This window comes from Mustelus asterias, chromosome 18 (genome assembly GCF_964213995.1).
Source record: "Mustelus asterias chromosome 18, sMusAst1.hap1.1, whole genome shotgun sequence".
Lineage (NCBI taxonomy): Eukaryota > Metazoa > Chordata > Chondrichthyes > Carcharhiniformes > Triakidae > Mustelus > Mustelus asterias.
Window position 1 is genome coordinate 54,732,017 of NC_135818.1, and position 20,861 is coordinate 54,752,877.

The 20,861-nt window shown below is 47.6% G+C and overlaps 1 protein-coding gene across 2 annotated transcripts in view; it reads left to right on the top strand.

Annotated features, from left to right (window-relative positions):
- The first annotated feature begins 13,266 nt into the window (after positions 1-13,266).
- akt1 (v-akt murine thymoma viral oncogene homolog 1) overlaps positions 13,267-20,861 on the top strand; it is a 120,780-nt gene continuing 113,185 nt past the window's right edge. The window contains exon 1 of one of the 2 annotated variants that reach the window (XM_078233976.1): positions 13,267-13,543. The gene's annotated coding sequence lies outside the window, so the exon portion shown is untranslated. Of the gene's footprint in view, positions 13,557-20,861 lie in introns of both variants that reach the window. The other variant, XM_078233975.1, reaches the window with a different exon arrangement.

Here is a 20,861-nt window from a genome sequence, read left to right on the forward strand (position 1 = left end):
CGCCCCCGCTACCACCTCCTCCCGCCCCCGCTACCACCTCGTCCCGCCCCCGCTACCACCTCCTCCCGCCCCCGCTACCACCTCCTCCCGCCCCCGCTACCACCTCCTCCCGCCCCCGCTACCACCTCCTCCCGCCCCCGCTACCACCTCCTCCCGCCCCCGCTACCACCTCCTCCCGCCCCCGCTACCACCTCCTCCCGCCCCCGCTACCACCTCCTCCGCCCCCGCTACCACCTCCTCCCGCCCCCGCTACCACCTCCTCCCGCCCCCGCTACCACCTCCTCCCGCCCCCGCTACCACCTCCTCCCGCCCCGCTACCACCTCCTCCCGCCCCCGCTACCACCTCCTCCCGCCCCCGCTACCACCTCCTCCCGCCCCCGCTACCACCTCCTCCCGCCCCCGCTACCACCTCCTCCCGCCCCCGCTACCACCTCCTCCCGCCCCCGCTACCACCTCCTCCCGCCCCCGCTACCACCTCCTCCCGCCCCCGCTACCACCTCCTCCCGCCCCCGCTACCACCTCCTCCCGCCCCCGCTACCACCTCCTCCCGCCCCCGCTACCACCTCCTCCCGCCCCCGCTACCACCTCCTCCCGCCCCCGCTACCACCTCCTCCCGCCCCCGCTACCACCTCCTCCCGCCCCCGCTACCACCTCCTCCCGCCCCCGCTACCACCTCCTCCCGCCCCCGCTACCACCTCCTCCCGCCCCCGCTACCACCTCCTCCCGCCCCCGCTACCACCTCCTCCCGCCCCCGCTACCACCTCCTCCCGCCCCCGCTACCACCTCCTCCCGCCCCCGCTACCACCTCCTCCCGCCCCCGCTACCACCTCCTCCCGCCCCCGCTACCACCTCCTCCCGCCCCCGCTACCACCTCCTCCCGCCCCCGCTACCACCTCCTCCCGCCCCCGCTACCACCTCCTCCCGCCCCCGCTACCACCTCCTCCCGCCCCCGCTACCACCTCCTCCCGCCCCCGCTACCACCTCCTCCCGCCCCCGCTACCACCTCCTCCCGCCCCCGCTACCACCTCCTCCCGCCCCCGCTACCACCTCCTCCCGCCCCCGCTACCACCTCCTCCCGCCCCCGCTACCACCTCCTCCCGCCCCCGCTACCACCTCCTCCCGCCCCCGCTACCACCTCCTCCCGCCCCCGCTACCACCTCCTCCCGCCCCCGCTACCACCTCCTCCCGCCCCCGCTACCACCTCCTCCCGCCCCCGCTACCACCTCCTCCCGCCCCCGCTACCACCTCCTCCCGCCCCCGCTACCACCTCCTCCCGCCCCCGCTACCACCTCCTCCCGCCCCCGCTACCACCTCCTCCCGCCCCCGCTACCACCTCCTCCCGCCCCCGCTACCACCTCCTCCCGCCCCCGCTACCACCTCCTCCCGCCCCCGCTACCACCTCCTCCCGCCCCCGCTACCACCTCCTCCCGCCCCCGCTACCACCTCCTCCCGCCCCTCCCCCGCCCCTCCCCCGCTACCGCCTCCTCCTCCTCCTCCCCCCGCTACCGCCTCCTCCTCCTCCTCCCCCCGCTACCGCCTCCTCCTCCTCCTCCCCCCGCTACCGCCTCCTCCTCCTCCTCCCCCCGCTACCGCCTCCTCCTCCTCCTCCCCCCGCTACCGCCTCCTCCTCCTCCTCCCCCCGCTACCGCCTCCTCCTCCTCCTCCCCCCGCTACCACCTCCTCCCGCCCCCGCTACCACCTCCTCCCGCCCCCGCTACCACCTCCTCCCGCCCCCGCTACCACCTCCTCCTCCTCCTCCCCCCGCTACCGCCTCCTCCTCCTCCTCCCCCCGCTACCGCCTCCTCCTCCTCCTCCCCCCGCTACCGCCTCCTCCTCCTCCTCCCCCCGCTACCGCCTCCTCCTCCTCCTCCCCCCGCTCCCGCCTCCTCCTCCTCCTCCCCCCGCTACCGCCTCCTCCTCCTCCTCCCCCCGCTACCGCCTCCTCCTCCTCCTCCCCCCGCTACCCGCCTCCTCCTCCCCCCGCCCCCCTCCCACTACCACCTCCTCCTTCCCCCCCCCCCCCCCCACTGTTTTCACTAACTCTGATGTGGAGATGCCGGCGTTGGACTGGGGTAAGCACAGTAAGAAGTCTCACAACACCAGGTTAAAGTCCATTTAACCTGGTCTTTAACCTGGTGTTGTGAGACTTCTTACTGTGTTCACTAACTCTGATGTGGAGATGCCGGCGTTGGACTGGGGTAAACACAGTAAGAGTTTTAACAACACCAGGTTAAAGTCCAACAGGTTTATTTGGTAGCAAATGCCATTAGCTTTCGGAGCGCTGCTCCTTTGTCAGATGGAGTGGATATCTGCTCTCAAACAAGGCACACAGAGACACAAAATCAATTTGTAGAGGGCTGATTGGAATGCGAATCTTTGCAGCTGGTCGAGTCTTAGAGATGCGGACGGTGTGAGTGGAGGGAGCATTAGGCACAGGTTAAAGAAATGTGTATTCATAGAAACCCTACAGTACAGAAAGAGGCCATTTGGCCCATCGAGTCTGCACCGACCACAATCCCATCCAGGCCCTACCCCCATATCCCTATATATTTTACCCACTAATCCCTCAAACCTACACATCTCAGGACACTAAGGGGCAATTTAAGCATGGCCAATCAACCTAACCCGCACATCCTTGGACTGTGGGAGGAAACCGGAGCACCCGGAGGAAACCCATGCAGACACGAGGAGAATGTGCAAACTCCACACAGACATTGACCTAAGCCAGGAATCGAACCCAGGTCCCTGGAGCTGTGAAGCAGCAGTGCTAACCACTGTGCTACCATGCCGCCCCTCATGCCGTCCTCATGTGTGCGGAACTTGGCTATCAGTTTCTGCTCAGCGACTCTGCGCTGGTGGCCAAGTTCCGCACACATGAGGACGGCCTAAACCGGGATCTTGGGTTCATGTCACACTATCGGTAAACCCCACAGCTTGCCTCCTGGACTTGCAGAATCTCATTGGCTGTCCTGTCTGGAGACAATATGCATTTCTTTTTTAACCTGTGCCTGATGCTCCCTCCACTCACATTGTATCTTTAAGACTTGATTGGCTGTGGGAATTCACATTCTAATCAGCATTCTGTGACTTGATTTTGTGTCTCTGTGTGCCTTGCCTCGACAATCACCAGGCAAGACTGTTCTCTTCCTGTTGGGGAGCACTTCAGCGGTCACGGGCATTCAGCCTCTGATCTCCGGGTAAGCGTTCTCCAAGGTGGCCTTCACGACACACGACTTGCCTGGATGTGCAAAATCTCACTGGCTGTCCTGTCTGGAGACAATACGCATCTCTTTAACCTGTGCTTGATGCTCTCTCCACTCACATTGTCTGTACCTTTAAGACTTGATTAGCTGTAAAGACTCGCATTCCAATCATTATTCATGTAAATTGAGTTTGTGTCTTTGTGCCCTGTTTGTGATCAGAACTCCCACCCACCTGATGAAGGAACAGCCTGTTCCGAAAGCTGGTGGCTTTTGCTACCAAATAAACCTTTTGGACTTTAACCTGGTGTTGTCAGACGTCTTACTGTGTTTACCCCAGTCCAACGCCGGTATCTCCACATCATGCCTTGTTTGTGAGCAGACATCCACTCCATCTGATGAAGGAACCATGTCTATGTTTTGTGTCTTCGGCTGCACTCCCTTTTTGTTTTCCTACAGAACCTTTTATTGATGTTTTGTTTGCACTTCAGTCCCACGCTCCTGATCTACGGACACCCGGTGCGGAGAGGGGAGGGTCGGGATGGCAACCTCCTCGTGAACCTGCTCCTGGGCCTGGCGAAATGCGCCATTTACCGGTCCAGGCAGCGGGCGATCGAGGGGGCCGTCCATCCTGACTGGCTTCCCCTCTACCGCGGCTACGTTCGCAGCCAGGTGTCCCTGGAGAGGGAGCATGCGGTGTCCACGGGCACGGTTGACGCCTTCCGCGCCCGCTGGGCACTGCAGGGGTTGGGGTGAGTTATTGACCCTGACAATCACATTTTAATTTGATGTTTTTAAGTTTCTTTTGTACTTTGATTTCTGTTCGGGCTGTTCCCCCCTCCTTTTGGGGAACTGCCCCTTTTACTTTGTCCTGACTTAATCTGAGTTTGTTTATTTGGTTTGACCTAAAAAGAGGGCAGGGCTCCGAAAGCAAATGGCATTTGCTACCAAATAAACCCGTTGGACATTAACTTGGTGTTGTTAAAACTCTTACTGTGTTCACTAACCCTGTCAGCCAGTGGAGAGAGCATATTAAGCACAGGTTAAAGAGATGTGTATTGTCTCCAGACAGGACAACCAGTGAGATTCTGCAAGTCCAGGAAGCTGTGGGGGTTACAGATAGGTTACAGGGGGTTACATAAACCCAAGATCCCGGTTGAGGCCGTCCTCATGTGTGTGGAACTTGGCTATCAGTCTCTGCTCAGCGACTATGCGCTGTCGTGTGTCGTGAAGGCCGCCTTGGAGAACGCTTACCCGAATATCAGAGGCCGAATGCCCGTGACCGTTGAAGTGCTCCCCAACAGGAAGAGAACAGTCTTGCCTGATGATTGTCGAGCGGTGTTCATTCATCCGTTGTCGCAGCGTCTGCATGGTTTCCCCAATGTACCATGCCTCGGGACATCCTTTCCTGCAGCATATCAGGTAGACAACGTTGGCCGAGTTGCAAGAGTATGTACCGTGTACCTGGTGGATGGTGTTCTCACGTGAGATGATGGCATCTGTGTCGAAAGGTCAGGAACAGAGAACTGATTCATGGTATCCAGGAGGGAGACGACATTTACCTTTAAAAAACAATGAGTTTTATGATCTTAGAGAAACTGACATAACTAACAAAAATTGTCCCTTAGAGTCCTGGGATGCGTAGGTTAGATGGATTAGCGGGTAAAATATGTGGGGGTAGGGCCTGGGTGGGATTGTGGTCGGTGCAGACTTGATGGGCCGAATGGCCTCCTTCTGCACTGTAGGGTTTCTCTGTTTCTATGTTTCTAACCCTGTTCCCATCGACACCCCGTCTCTATCAATCAGGAGGGGGAGACTCCGAGTCCCGCACAGGCGCCAGCTGCGGCAGTTGGAGGTCACGTGCCGCCACCGTTAAACCACCACAGCGCAAGCCGACAAGTCAGCCCACCTCATTCCCCCCCCCCCAACTGTTTTCACTAACCCTGACATCCACCCTGCACTGAGATCCGTGTTATACTCATGTTAACATCAAGGTAAATAAATGTAGATTTTGTTTTTATCCAGACTCATGTTAACTCTTGGTAAATAAATGTAAATTTTGTTTGACCCAATTCACTGTCAACACTTGTATCTCATTAGAGATGATTAGCACCATTTTGCGCATCAGTTTGTTATTGAGGATTGTTGCGTTTGAAGTGGATACTTTCCTTGTCTAATTATTGCTTTTTCGGTGCCATTCTTTCTCACTCTTGCCCCCTGTTCACTGAAAGATGCACGGCACTATTCAAAGAGGAATAAGAAGTTCTCCACTGGCCAATGTTTGTTCTCAACTAAGTCGATCCAAAACAAATGCTGTTGGTGGAATGTTTATGATGTGTAAAATAACTCTTGTGTTTGCCTATAGCAACGGTCGCTGGACCTCAAAAGGAACGCCGTGAAACATTTTAGGAAATTTCCAATAAAATATTAATGCAGATCTTTTCCTTTTCATGTTTTTTTTGCCAATATTAATCGCAAATGACTGCAACAAATGGAAATTTAGCAACGGTCGACAGCTGCTTTTAATAGTTGTTCCCCACCTTTGTTGGCATTTCTGGTTTCCCAATGACCCTCTCCCATTACTGCTGTGCCGCTAATTCAAGGGGACTTGTTCCTTGTTCAATGAAAGGCCCATGACACTATTTAAAGAAAAGATCTTGTTCTCCCAGTTCCCTGGCCAATATTTGTTCTCAACCAACTCTGTCCAAAATAAATGCCATTTGTGGAATCTTGTAATGTGCAAAATAACTCCTTTGTTTGCTTACAAAGCAACAGTCACTGCACCTCAAAAGTACTGATGAGTTCAGCCAACCTCCAAATTGAGATTCACAAATGAAAACCAACGTCTTATCTCTCCGTGACACAGTATAGTATTCGGGTGTCATGACAGTATTACTTTATTAAAGGACTCTTAATGGGATTACAATTACAAAAACTATCACAACTTTTGGGTTTCCTCCGGATGCTCCGGTTTCCTCCCACAGTCCAAAGGTGTGCGGGTTAGGTTGATTGGCCATGCTAAATTGCCCTTTAGTGTCCCGGGATGCGTAGGTTAGAGGGATTAGCGGGGTAAATCTGTGGGGTTACGGGGATAGGGCTTGGGTGGGATTGTTGTCGGTGCAGACTCGATGGGCCAAATGGCCACCTTCTGCACTGTAGGGATTCTATGAACTTCCACACTCTAATACTTTCCTGTGGAATCAATTTTAGGCAGCACAGTGGTTAGCACTACTGCCTCACAGTGCTAGGAATCCAGGTTTAATTCCTGGCTTGGGTCACTGTCTGTGCGGAGTCTGTATGTTCCCCCTGTGTCTGCATGGGTTTCCTCCGGGTGTTCCTGTTTCCTCCCACAGTCCGAAAGACATGCTGGTTTGGTGCATTGGCCATGCTAAATTCTCCCTCAGTGTACCCAAACAAGCACTGAAATGTGATGATTAGGGGATTTTCACAGTAACTTCATTGCAGTGTTAATGTAAGCCTACTTGTGACACAAATAAATAAACTTTAAAACTTTTTAATTTAAGAGAATCAAGGGATACGAGGACAGGACTGGAAGGTGGAGTTGAGGTAGAAGATCAATCATATGTTCTCATTGAGTGGTGGAGTAGGCTTGAGGAACCACAGTACTTAACTCTGCTCCTATTTTTTATATTCTTAAATAGGTGCATACCAGAAGGAAAGCTTGAATGTTGTGGCATTATTTGATTTGCTGCAAATTTCAAGGCAGAAGCCATTAATATTGTTATGTATTAGTATTAATATTGGGGGGAGAGGGTGCGGTCAGAAACTTGCAGTGTGTGAGCAACAGTCACTCATCTGTGATTTTTCCAATTAATGATCAGAGGGTGGGTTTGCTGTCCACTTAAGGACAATGGGTGGGCTGTCAAAGCTGAAGGACCCGTGCCAGTTTGAAAGTAGCAGCAGGATGTCATGGCAAGTAAGTGAGAGGGAGGGTGCTTCAAATGGAAGCACTTCCTTCTCCAAATCTCTCAAACTTCAAATTAAAAAGGCCTTTGCAGCCCGGCCTGCAACTGCTGCTGAAGCCAGGAACCCAGGCAGGAAAAGAGGGTATTTAAGCCTCCTTGCAGTGCTGCCATCCCCAGCCTGGCCTCCAGGCAGCTATACAGTCTCCCGCCTCGTGTGGGGACCTGGAGGTCAACCGGAGAATCCCAGTCAGCCTCCAACAATAGGCCTTTAATTGGTAACCCACCACTTATGGTTGCGTAACCTTGTCACACCCTACTGTAACTCCAGAAAATGGCCCGGGGCAGGATGGAACTGAGGGTTCAGCGCACTAACTGATAGCACTATTTTTGTGCCTGCCAGCTTCAGTGCTAGCCCCCATCAGAACCTCAAACTCTGCCCTTGGAGTCAGGGCCTGACTGGAATCCAGAGAGAGTTGATGTGAGATTTTATTTTTTATTCATTCGTGGGACATGTGTTTTGCTGGCTGGCCAGCATTTATTGTCCATCCCCAGTTGCCCTTGAGAAGGTGATGGTGAGCTGCCTTCTTGAATGACTGCTGTCCATGCTCAGTGGGTTGATCCATAATGCCGTTAGGGAGGAAATTCCATGATTTTGACCCAGTGACTGCGAAGGAACAGCGATACATTTCCAAGTCAGGATGGTGAGTGGCTTGGAGGGGAACTTGTAGGTAATCATAGAAACCCTACAGTGCAGAAGGAGGCCATTCGGCCCATCGAGTCTGCACCGACCACAATCCCACCCAGGCCCTACCCCCACATATTTACCCGCTAATCCCTCTAACCTACACATCTCAGGACTCTAAGGGGCAATTTTTAACCTGGCCAATCAACCTAACCCGCACATCTTTGGACTGTGGGAGGAAACCGGACCACCCGGAGGAAACCCACGCAGACATGAGGAGAATGTGCAAACTCCACACAGACAGTGACCCGAGCCGGGAATCGAACCCAGGTCCCTGGAGCTGTGAAGCAGCAGTGCTAACCACTGTGCTACCGTGCCGGTAGTGGTGTTCCCATGCATCTGCTGCCCTTGTCCTCCTAGATGGAAGTGGCCGTGGGTTTGGAAGGTGCTGTCTAAGGATCTTTGGTGAATTGCGCCGGGCAATGCAGATTGCTGGAGGGGATAATCTCATGTCACTTTGGTTTGACTTGCAGAACTCAGTATTTAACTGCTAAGAGAGATGTGCTGTTCATGTTCATAAACTTACATGTGAATCATTTTCGTCTGGGCAAAAAAAAAGCTATCTTCAACCAGGTACTGTAAGTCAGGTACTGAATTGCAACAATAAGACTCAGGTAATCAGATGTAAATATGAACAAACAGAAATATCAAATCATATGATAAAGATTCAAAAGTAACAATTGTGACAATTTCTATTAGGCTGAGTACAAGCTAAATGTGATTCAAATGTTGGCCAATAGAATCTGAAGTGTGGGAGTGTTGTGTCACATTGTATTATTGCCACGCCACACAGGATGGGCACAAATTCATGGCCGTGATTCTTCACACAGCAAGTTTTTAAATTCAGCCACGTTACTAGAAGGAGGCACCTTCCCAAAGGGAGAGAGTAAAAATTGGAAGGAGAGGCACCCTGGGCCACTTTTGGCAACCTCGTAGCAGTTAGTTACAGAATGGCGTTGGCATAGTGCTTGAGAACAGATTGTCTCCTTGTCATCTTGGCTAAGATGTAATGTGTGACTCAGGGGAGGGGGCTAGAAAGGAGATAAGGAAAATTAAATCTAAAAATAAAGCCCTTTAGGAGTGAATCTTTACAGATTATTCACAATAGTTTTTTTTACTATTCACAAACACATGGAGGTGCTTTTATATCTGGCTTAATTTGATACTTAAACACACATGCACTGAATCGAATAATGTCTCAATTTAAATATTCCAACGTTTTACCAGATCCAAATTCAGTTGCTCTCCCCAAATGCTTTATCAGATTTTTCCGTACCATATCGGTAGGATTGTAGTGAGTTAGGTGCAGTTGGAACAGTATTAGAGTCACTATAATTCACCTTAGTTGAGGCTAGGAAGGAGAAAACCAGTCAGTGTTCTTTCTCATGATCATTATCTAGTGCTGGGAATGCATATGTGAATGCATAGAATCAGTCAAATTGCTTGCCAACAGTAACTGCCAGATAACTACTTGGGCAATGTGTCTGAGCACATGCATGGAACACAACACTCCATCAAAAAAAGTGGAGAGTCAAAAGTGTGTGAGAAAAAGAAGCTTCAACTTCAAATGTGTTTTGAATGTTGAAAATCAAATGCAAGCTGTTTTGAAAATAATTACAGTTGTGAATTAAATGCAGTTTAGCTCACTATATCGTGCAAATATAATACATAATTAATTATGAGTTAAGAAACACTTAGCTTTTAACAATTTCCATGAAGCAAAAGCAAATAATCCATGCCAAACAAAGTCAGAAAAGATTGCTCTAAACAGCAGATACCTTTGGTAAAAGTGCAATTGTATTTTGTTCAAAAATATTATTAATAAATTATATTTTGTTTTAAATAATGCTACCAGGAAGTTACATATCCATATGTTTTGCATATGGATATGTAACTAACAGTATTTCTCATATTTACAGTGGTTATCACTGCTGCCTCACAGCGCCAGGGACCCGGTTTTGATTCCCAGCTTGGTCACTGTCTGTGCGGAGTCTGCACGTCCTCCCCGTGTCTGCGTGGGTTTCCTCCGGGTGCTCCGGTTTCTTCCCACAGTCCGAAAGACGTGCTGGTTAGGTGTGTTGGCCATGCTAAATTCTCCCTCAGTGTACCCAAACGGGAACTGGGATTTTCACAGTAACTTCATTGCAGTGTCATTGTAAACCTACTTGTAAGACGAAGAAATAAAGTTTATTTTTAGAAGCTGGCACATTTGAATGTGTGTAACCACAGATGCATAACATCTCCAAAGTGTTACATCATACTTCTGGAGCACCACAGGTGCATAAGGTGAAAAAACACCACAATTGGCTTAAATATCTGCATATCTGAATGGCGCATTTTGAATTATTCACACTCACCCATTAAGTAACCAAAAGAAAACCAAACAATAATTTTTGTTGTTAAAGTTTGACCAGTAAGTATCACAGAACCACTAACCTACTGAATTTGTTGCACATGATTTCTAGCTACTGTTTTTCTTTTCACATAAAATAAATGCACATAGATAGATATGGAATTTACAACACAAGCAGGTGATATTAAAAAAAAAACAAAGCTTACTCATTAAATCCATTATTTAATGGTACAAAAGTCTGCATGGAGTTTCTTTCAGATGGCTGTTTTTTGGTTTGGGCTAAAGTTTCCAGCTATTGAAAATTTTTGAATGAGAATGAGGTACATAATCAAAATTGTATCTTTCAAACTTCTCATTGTAGAAGTATAATATCAGAAAGCACCATAAAAACTTATGTCACGATTCAGCCTGGCTTGAGAAGGAATAAGGAGTTCCAGCTGCAGTGGAGGAACACTTTGTTGGTAAAAAAAGTTCCATTACAGGATTTAGTTTCCATCTTCAAATTTTAAAAAAGCATTTATATAGCATCTTTAACATAGTAAACCAAACCAATGCACTTCACAGGACATTTAATAAAGGCAAAGTTAGAATAGATGATGAAAGTTTGTTCAAAGAGGGAGGTTGAAGAAGCATCCTAGAAGAGCAAAGAGAGGTGGATAGGTTTAGGGAAGGAATTTCAAAGCTGAGGGCCTGAGCCATCATAGCCGTAGCATAGCCGCCAATAATGGAACAATTAAAATCAGAGATGCGCAATTGTCCCAAAATCAGTAGAATGCAGATATCTGAGGGGTGCTGAAATGGAGGAGGTTGCAGAGCCAGGGAGGGAATATAAATCAAGGATGAGGAAAATTGATCTGCTGCCAGACTGGGAGCTAATTTGGTCAATGAGCACTGGGGTGATGGGCGAATGGGCCTCAGTGTGAAGAAGGATATGGAAAGCAGAGTTTTGCAACTGTCTTGAGTGGGAGATCTGAAACAGTTGCCTTTAAAATCTGAACTGGTGCCAAGCAAAGTTATGTGATTAGCCCCCAGGCTATTTACAGTCTACCTGACAGTGGCTATTCACAGCAACAAAGATCAACTGTCTTTTGGTATGAGTATAAAATACTACCTGGATAGAAAATTCTTTAACCTCAGTCGCCTCTGTGGCAAAATTAAACTGACCACTATAGACATACATGATCTACAGTTTATGGATGACTGCAATGTTATTATCCATTCTGTGCCAGATTTTCAAGCAACTCTCCATCTCTTCAATTTTGCAAACATGAAACTCAGCCTGTCCTGTAATGTTGCCTAAACAAAACTCATATATCAACCCATATCTGGTCAGCCAAATATTCTACCTCTGATATGTGTAGAGGAGGGACTCTGGAAAATGTTGAGTACTTCCTATTCCTTGGCAGCCATCTCTCTCAGCTTTCTATAGTCTACAAGAGCAGGTGTTTGACAAGAAAAGAGCTCCGTAAGACCACAGAAGTCCTCGTGTTCAGAGCAGTTGTCACCACACTCCTGTACTACATTATGACCTGAACTGTATATCAGCAACACATAAGAGTGGTAGAGAAATTTCACCAGCAATGCTTCCACTGCAGCTTCCAAATTCAATGGGGGAACAGTCAAAGAAACATTAATGTCTTGTTCTACAAGCATTCAGGCAAAACTCCTGAAAAATCAACTTTGATGGTGTTCAGATGGCCGAAAAGTATCAATGCCACCAGGTCTTTTTTCATCAACTCTCAAATGGTCAGTGCTGCAGCTGGGAAGGACAAAGAAAATGCTTTAAGGGCATTTTGTTTTGTCCAACAGCACCATTGACATTAATGACCAGGAGGAACTTGCTACCAATTGTTCAAAATGGCAACAAGTCCATCGGCGGGGGGGGGGGGGGGGGGGCGGGGGGTGCAAAAAAGGAAATAAAAGGAAGCAAATCCCGCACTCTGGATCCCACTATCTTCTGGGACATTCCGTCCCCATGTGCTCAAAGATCTGTGGGTTGAGCATTAGCATGTTCAGTTTCATGAAGACCCATGACTGACATTTGTGACCCTGAGTAGACACCATCCTCGAATCACGGCACAGCAAACAATGATGGGTGAATGTGCCTTAGTGTAAGTAACGATGTGGATAGCAGAGTTTTAGATGAGATCAAGTTTATATCAGGTGGTAGTGGGGGGTTGGCGGTGGGGGGGGGGGGCGGTGGAGGGGTTGGTTGCAGTGGGTGGAAGATGGAAGACTGGGTAGGAAAGCATTGGAATAGCCATGTCTTCAGGCAACAAAGATATGTTTAAGGTTTCTGCAATGGATGAGCTATGGTGGGGGCACGGTCAGGCACTATTTGGGAGGTGGAAGTAGTTGATCATGATGATGGAATGGATATATGATTGGAAGCTCATCTCAGGGTCAATACAACACCAAGGCTGCATACAGCCAGCTTCAATGTCAGACAGTTGCCAGGGAGAGTGACATTCCTGGCTTCTATATACTTCTACTTACCGCACAAAGCATATCCTTTGATACCTAGAATGCAAATGCAGCCAAGGCAAGGGGCATAGCAGACAACAATATTACCTGGATGATACATGGCCTCTTGAGCTGCAATGCCTTGGGTCAACGTGGAACATTGTAGTACAGATGATTGCTTTACACCCAGCACTTATGCTCGAGGGAAGAGAGCGGAACCTGTGTAAGTTACAAAAGCAGTTACTGAGGTCTAGCCCTTCTCATTGTGAAAGCACACTCTGATGCACACCATTGCTTTAGCCATATTCAGACTGCCTTTATGACACAACCCTATTGGCATTCCCTTTCATGCCAATGTATAATTATGAACTGAGATCTCCACTATTGTGCCAAGGTGATTTCAGCACTACCTTTATTACTTCCTTTATTACTTACTAACAGCAAATCACCATCACCAACAGACAGCTGTTTAGGCACCCTGGCAATCTCCATTGCCATCTGTTCCACGGAACAGATGTGTCAACAGATGGGAGACGAGTGTGAGGGGAGGACTCTGGGACAGGCAAGTCAACAGCACCTAGAGGAGAGAGTGAGAGCAGGACCTTGGGACAGGCTGTCAACAACATCAAGAGGGTGAGAGGAGGACCCCGAGACAGGCATACAGCAGCACCTAGAGGAGAGGGCAAGAGGAGGACCCCGAAACAGGCAGTCAGCAGAATCCAGAGGAGCAGGAGGATAAACATAATAAAAGCTGCAAGATGGGTGATTTTTGAAAACAACCAAGAGTGACATCACAGGAGAAGCAGAGGTTCATCGAGTGGGACTGGGAGCCTGCGCAAGAAGCGGGGCAGTGGCGTTGGTAAGTAGACTGGGTGAGTATTTCTACTATGCTCCCTTTTAAAGTAAAAAATGGTCTTTAGATTAAGTAGTGTTTAAGTACAAGAAGGTAAGGTCCCTAGTATATTTAATATCCTTTAAATTAGAGGGAAGAATTTAAGGGTAAGTCATGGCAGGGTAGCTTGGCTGTGTGGAATGTTCTTCCTGTGCAATGTGGGAAGTCAGTGTCCTGGGTAATTATGAATGCAGGAAATGTCTCCAACTGGAACTAATCGAAATCTACTGTTTGAAACCTGGAGCAGCAGCTGGAGTCACTGTGGAGCTTCCAAAAGGTTGGGATCTCTGTGGATAGCATGTACAGTGAGTTGGTCTTACCAGAGTAAAGAGTGCATAGGCATAAAGGGAAAGGCTGACTGTCAGACAGAGTAAAAGCATTAGGCAGTTAGTGCAGGAGCCTTCTGGGTTCATCTCCCTCTCTATCAGATTTTTTGTTTTGGATACTACTAAGGAGGTGGTTTCTTAGGGGAATGCAGCAAGAGCCAAGTCCATGACACCATGAGTGGCTCAGTTGCACAGTATGGCGGGGAGGTGGGGAAGGCAAAAGAATGGGAGAGCAATAACAATAGCGGATTCAATTCTAAGGAGAATGTTTCTGCAGCTGCAGAAGGGGGAAGATGTAAGTTGCCCCTCTGGTGCCAGGGTCAAGGAGCAGCTGCGGAAGGGGAAAGGTGAACAGCTAGAGGCCATGGTCCATGTTGGTACCAGCAACATAGGTAAAAAGAGGGATGAGGCCATGCAAGCAGAATATAGAGAGCTAGAAAATAAATTAAAAGGCAGGTCTTCAGAGGTAGTAATCTCAGGATTACTCTCAGTGCCATGTGCTAGCAAGATCAGGAATGGGAGAATAGATTGGATTAGTGTATGGTTGGAGAAATGGCATAGGTGGAAGGGATTTAGATTCCTACGGTATTGTGACCGATTCTGGAGAAGGTGGGACATGTTCAAGCAGGACTGGGGCCAATATCCTCACAGGTGCATCAGCTAGTACCATGGGGGAAGGTTTAAACTAGAGTGGCGGGGGATGGAAACCTGAGCAGGGAGACACAAGAGGGGGGAAACAAAGATGGAAATGAATGATAGAAAAGTAGAAAGCAAAGGTGGAAGGCAGAGGAAACAGGGGCTAGTGGCAAACAGGACCATAGTACAAAATAAATTGTGTAAAAATGTTAAAAAGACAAATTTAAAAGTAGTGTATCTGAATGCACACAGCATTCATAATAAAGTAGACGAATTATCAGTGCAAGTAGCTGTAAACAGGTATGATATGACTGTTATTATGGAGACATGGCTGCAGGGTAACCAAGGCTGGGAACTAAATATGCAAGGATATTTGATATTTAGAAAGGACAGGCAAAAAGGAAAAGTGGGAGGGGTGACGTTGTTAAGAAAGGATGAAATCAGTGTAATAGTGAGAAAATCTAGACGTAGAATCAGTCTAGGTGGAGCTAAGAAGCAGCAAGGGGTGAAAACATTAGTGGGAGTTGTCTAAAGACCTCCAAACAGTAGTGGTAAGAAAAGTGGACAACATTAAACAGGAAATTAGAGATGCATGTAACAAGGGTGTTACAGTAATCATGGGTGACTTTAATATACATATCGACTGGGCAAACCACAATAGCAATAATACCATGGTGAATGAATTCCTGGAGTGTGTACAGGATGTTCTTTTGGACCAGTTTGTTGAGGAACCAACTAGGGAACAGGATATCCTAGATTTGGTATTGTACAATGAGGAGGATTCAATTAATAACCTGGTTGTGCAGGATCCTGTTGGGAAGAACGGCCCTAATATAAAATTCTTCACTGGGATAGAAAGCAAAGCAGTCCAATCTAAAACTAGGGTCTGGTATCTAAACAAAGGAAACTACAAAGATATGAGGGGTGAGTTGGTGCAATAGATTGGGTAAATTAATTGAAAGGTATGATGGTGGATAGGCACTGGCTAATATTGAAAGAATGAATGCATTCAACAGTTATACATTCCTTCTTGGCGCAAAAACACAACGGGCAAAGTGGCTCAACCATGCATTAGATCCAAAGAGGAATCATAAATTTGCTAGAAAAAATAGCAAATTTGAGGATTGGGAATAGTTTAGAGTTCAGCAAAGGCACGTCAAGAGATTGATTAAGAGGGGAAAATAGAGTATGAGAGTAAACTTACGAGGAACATAAAAGTGGACGATAAAAGCTTTTATAAGCATGTGAAAAGAAAAAAGATTAGTGAAGACAAATTTAAGTCCTCTCTGAAACAGGAGAATTGATAATGGAGAACAAGGAAATGGCAGACTAATTAAACAACTATTTTAGTTCTGTCTTCAGAGAAGATACAAATAACTTCCCAGAAATGCTAGGGAAGCAAGGTCAAGTGCAAAAGAGGAATTGAAGGAAATTAGTATTAGTATAAGGGTGCGACACGGTGGCACAGTGGTTACCACTGCTGCTTCACAGCACCAGGGACCTGGGTTCAATTCCTGGCTTGGGTCACTGTCTGTGTGGAGTTTGCACGTTCTCCCCGTGTCTGCGTGGGTTTCCTCTGGGTGCTCCAATTTCCTCCCACAGTCCAAAGATGTGCAGGTTAGGTGGATTGGCCTGCTAAATTTTACCTCAGTGTACCCGAACAGGTGCCGGGGTGTGGTGACAAGGGGATTTTCACAGTAACCATTGCAGTGTGAATGTAAATAGTGGATGCACTGGTTGTCATCTTCCAAAATTTTGTAGATTCTGGAACAGTCCCAGCAGTTTTGAGAGTGGCAAATGTAACCCCACTTTTTAAAAAAGGGAGAAAACGGGTTAGCTTAACATCAGTAGTAGGGAAAATGCTAGAGTCTATTATGAAGGATGTGATGACAGAGCACTTAGAAAATATCAACAGATTCGACAAAGTCAATATGGATTTGACAAACCGACTGGAGTTTTTTGAGGACGTAACCAACGGAATAGATAAGGGAGAACCAGTGGGTGTGGTGTATTTGGATTTTCAGAAAGCTTTTGATAAATTGTTACATAAGAAGTTAGTGTGTAAAATTAAAGTGCATAAGACAGGGGGTAATATATTGGCATGGATTGAAAATTGGTTAGCAGATTGGAAAGAGAGAGTAGAAATAAATGGGTCTCTTTCAGAGTGGAAGGCAGTGACTAGAGGGGTACCACAGGGACCAGTGCTTGCGTCCCAGCTGTTCACAACTTACATCAATGATTTGGATGAAGGAATAAAACATAATATTTTAAAGTTTGTTGATGAAACAGAACTGGGTGGAGTTGTGAATGGTGAGGAGGGAGTAAAGAGGCTTCAAGATGATTTAAACAAGTTGAGCAAATGAGCAAATACATGGCAGATACAGTATAGTGTGGATAAGTGTGATGTTATCCGCTTTGGTAGGAAAACAGAATGGTACAGAATTATTTAAATGGTGATCAATTGGGAAATGTTGATGTAAAAAGACCCTCGAGTGTCCTTACACCAGTCATTGAAAGCAAGCATGCAGGTGCAGCATGCAGTTAGGAAGGCAAATGGTATATTGGCCTTCATTGCAAAAAGATTTGAGTACAGGAGCAAGGATGTCTCATTGCAGCTGTACAGGGCCTTGGTGAGACCACTCTTGGAGTATTGCGTGCAGTTTTGGTCTCCTTACCTAAGAAAATATATACTTGCCATAGAGGGAGTGCAGTGAAGGTTCAACACACTGATTCCTGGGATGGTAAGATTGTTGTATTAGGAGCCATTGGGTTGTCTAGGCTTGTATTCACTGGAGTTTAGAAGAATGAAAGGAGATCTAAATTAAAACATAAGAAATTCTGACAGGGCTGGACAGACCGGATATCGGGATGTTGTTTCCCATGGTTGGGGTCTAGAACAAAGGTCACAGTCTCAGGATGTGGGGGAGGCCATTTGGGACTCAGATGAAGGGAAATGTCTTCACTCAGAAGGTGTTTTATTTTAGTGTGTGCAGTAATTGCCAAGTCAGGCAACAGCTTCCGCAGTGGCCGAATGGAGCTCTCAAATCATCTTCTGCTGAATTTTGTCGGGGGCAGTTTTCAATGATGTGAGTCAATGTTTGGGGTGCACCACAGCAGTAGTCTGGGTTCCCGACAAGGCTTCATTTGTGCCAATTTACTGCAGACACGCCTTGGTCAGTGTGGAATGCAGTTGTTGAGGGGGGCCCAACATTGGCATGGCAGGTTGAAGCCGGGTGGGTGGTTTTATAATGGTTCCACTCCTGCTGCCACAAGGTCTCTGTCATTATTCCTTGGCACGGTTATTTTAGCCATTAAGGCTGAGGTGATGGGAGGCGAGCAGTGGGTGGATTGGTAAGGTCCTTGTGTAACAGCAAGCTTGGATTGATGGCGACCTTCTCCAGGAGCTTTCTTGTTGCAATCTCCCTTCTAATGTGAGGGAGTGTTGCTCACGACTGGGAGCCAGGGGAGTTCACCAAAGGATATCCGAGAAGACACGCATTGTTGTGTTGAGCTGGGTATGGACAAGACTGCAGAATGGTGAACCTGTGGAATTCTCTACCACATAAGGCTGTGGAGGCCAAGTCAGAAAAAAATACATAGATTTCTAGACACTAAAAGCATCGAGGGGTAAGAGAGAGCGAGAATATTGCATTGAGATAGAGGATCACCCATGATCACACTGGATGATGGAACAGCCTTGATGAGCTGAGTGGTCTACTCCTGCTCCTATTTTCCATGTTTCTATGTCTCAGCCAGGCTGACCCACTACCAGTGCAGGCCATCTCCATGGTGTTCGTTCCCCTTTTGCTCTACATATCAACATGAATTGATGTTAGCCTGATAGTGCATGGAGGGATATTACTCTTCACTGCATCTTTGTGTCTCTTGTGTTCTTTGCTCACCTACACAGCAACATACATATCCAAACCTCACTACTGAAGCAGAGGTATTGCCAAGTCTCAAACCTTAGCTGCAGCATGCACCTATGAGTCTCCCCTTGGAACTCGGTGCAGATAAGCCAAGCTACTTTCCTTGCTGGAACGCAGAAGGTCATTGAATCTTTTCCTGCACTGAATCCATGAGTGCCAATGTCCTTGTGTGCTCACAGCAGGCGCAATTTGTATCCAGGTCTTCTTGGTTTCTGCAGGGGCATTACAGTGCAGGAGGGTGTAGGACTTGTCTCCTCTTCTGGACATCTTCTGCCAAAACCTGAAGGTCCCAATCAGAAAAAAACGTGGGGCAACCGGACCCATGCCTTCTCTCACAGCATCTCTGTGTGACATTCTATCAATAAAAATGTAAAGCAATAAAGGGTTGCAAACTATTCAAAATACAAAATTCTCATTCATTTTTGTTTGCTTACATACACTAACCATTTTCACCATATGACCAATGATTACTGGTAAGGTCTGGTGGAGAAACTCGCAATTTCTCAATGCCACGTATATTGCAGCTGTGACTCCAAGCACGCTGTGATCTATGACCACTGACAACCCTACTGGTTTCCTCCCTCTTGGTCACTCTTCTATGGGCAATGGTGAGCAGCTGGGAGGGACCTAATCAAGGATCAATAGTGTGGGTGCATCCTGATAGAAGGGTGTCAAGAGGGCAAATGGATTAGATAATGAGCATGGCACTGTTCATTATTCATCCACTGATCTTGACAGCTATCCACATGACTACATTTACCAGGTAGTGTTGGCAAGATGATGTCATTTCCATGACTGCGTCTTGTGAATCCACTCCGTGCTTTGAGTGATTCAGTAGCGTGCACTTTATATAGGCAGCAACAATGACAATTCCCCCATAGGGAAAGTCCATGGTGGGCCATCCATTCCCACATGGGCTAACAATTGGACAATATTTACAGCTTTTGCACTCATCTAACAAGGCAATGACGTCTCCTCTGAGACACAGGTGGGTGTCTCAGTTGGGACAGGTGGGATTCACTTTGGTTCACCTCTATACCCATCTGACTTCACCAGAGACGACCTACTTCTCAAATGGGTCTTTCTTGAAGGTCTGCTTTGTAATCTGCTCTTGAGTCACCCAATCCATGCTTGGCCTGTCTCCAACCACTCACTGCTTCCACAGTCACCCACGCCAACTCCTATTCTAGCCAGCCCATCCACGGGACCACAAATCAGAAGTTTGGGCAGCCATTTTAAACGTCAGGTTTGTGGAGCCTGCAATTCTCCCATCTCTCTACACCCAACCCGCAAGTGAAAATCTGATCAATCATGGTGGATGAAGGGAATGGGGCACAAGAGGCTAAAGTTGGAGTAATATTGTTTCTCAGAGTTTTGTAGGACCTGAGAAGGTTACTGAAATAGAGAAAAATGAGGCCTTGGAGGAACTGGCTAATGATGATGAGTATTTTAAATCGGGGGCATTGGTGGACTGGGAGACAATGAAGGTTGGCGAGTACAGGGTTCACAAGTGAACAGACTTGGCACAGATTGCGATACAGGCAACTCTGTTGTGGACAGTGAAAACTTGGAGGCCAGTCAAGAGAGCATTAGAAAAATTAAACCTGGAAATAACAAAATAGATAAGAGTTTCAGCAACAAATTGACAAAAAGGATGTGGAGATGAACAATGTTACAGATGTGTAAGGAAGTAGTGTTGGAGAGGACATGGAACTTGAAGCTGAACTCTGAATCAAAAGGAGATCTTGGTTGCAAACAATTTGGTTCAGCCTGAAAGAGAGGCCAGAGATGGGAACTGAAATGGGTGCCAAAGACAATGCCATCAATCTTCCTACTATTTAATTGGAGGAAATTGTGGCTTATTGAGGGCTGGATGTCAGATAAGCAAGCTAAGAACATAGAAGAAGCATTAGATAGCTTGACAGAGTGGTAATGAGAGAGACCGAGGTGTATGGGTGGAATTTTCAATTTTTGAGACTGTGTGGTGGTGGGTGGCTCCAGCAGAGGCTTTCCCACTGGCCAAATAGAGTCATAGAGGTTTACAGCATGGAAACAGGCCCTTCGGCCCAACTTGTCCATGCCACCCTTTTTTAAAAAAAAACCCTAAGCTAATCCTAATTACCTGCATTTGGCCCATATCCCTCTATACCCATCTTACCCATATAACTATCTAAATGCTTTTTAAAAGACAAAATTGAACCCGCCTCTACTACTATCTCTGGCAGCTTGGTCCAGACAGTCACCACCCTCTGTGTGAAAAGATTCCCCCTCTGGACACTTTTGTATCTCTCCCCTCTCACCTCAAACCTATGCCCTCTAGTTTTAGGCTCCCCTACCTTTGGGAAAAGATATTGACTATCTAGCTGATCTATGCCCCTCATTATTTTACAGACC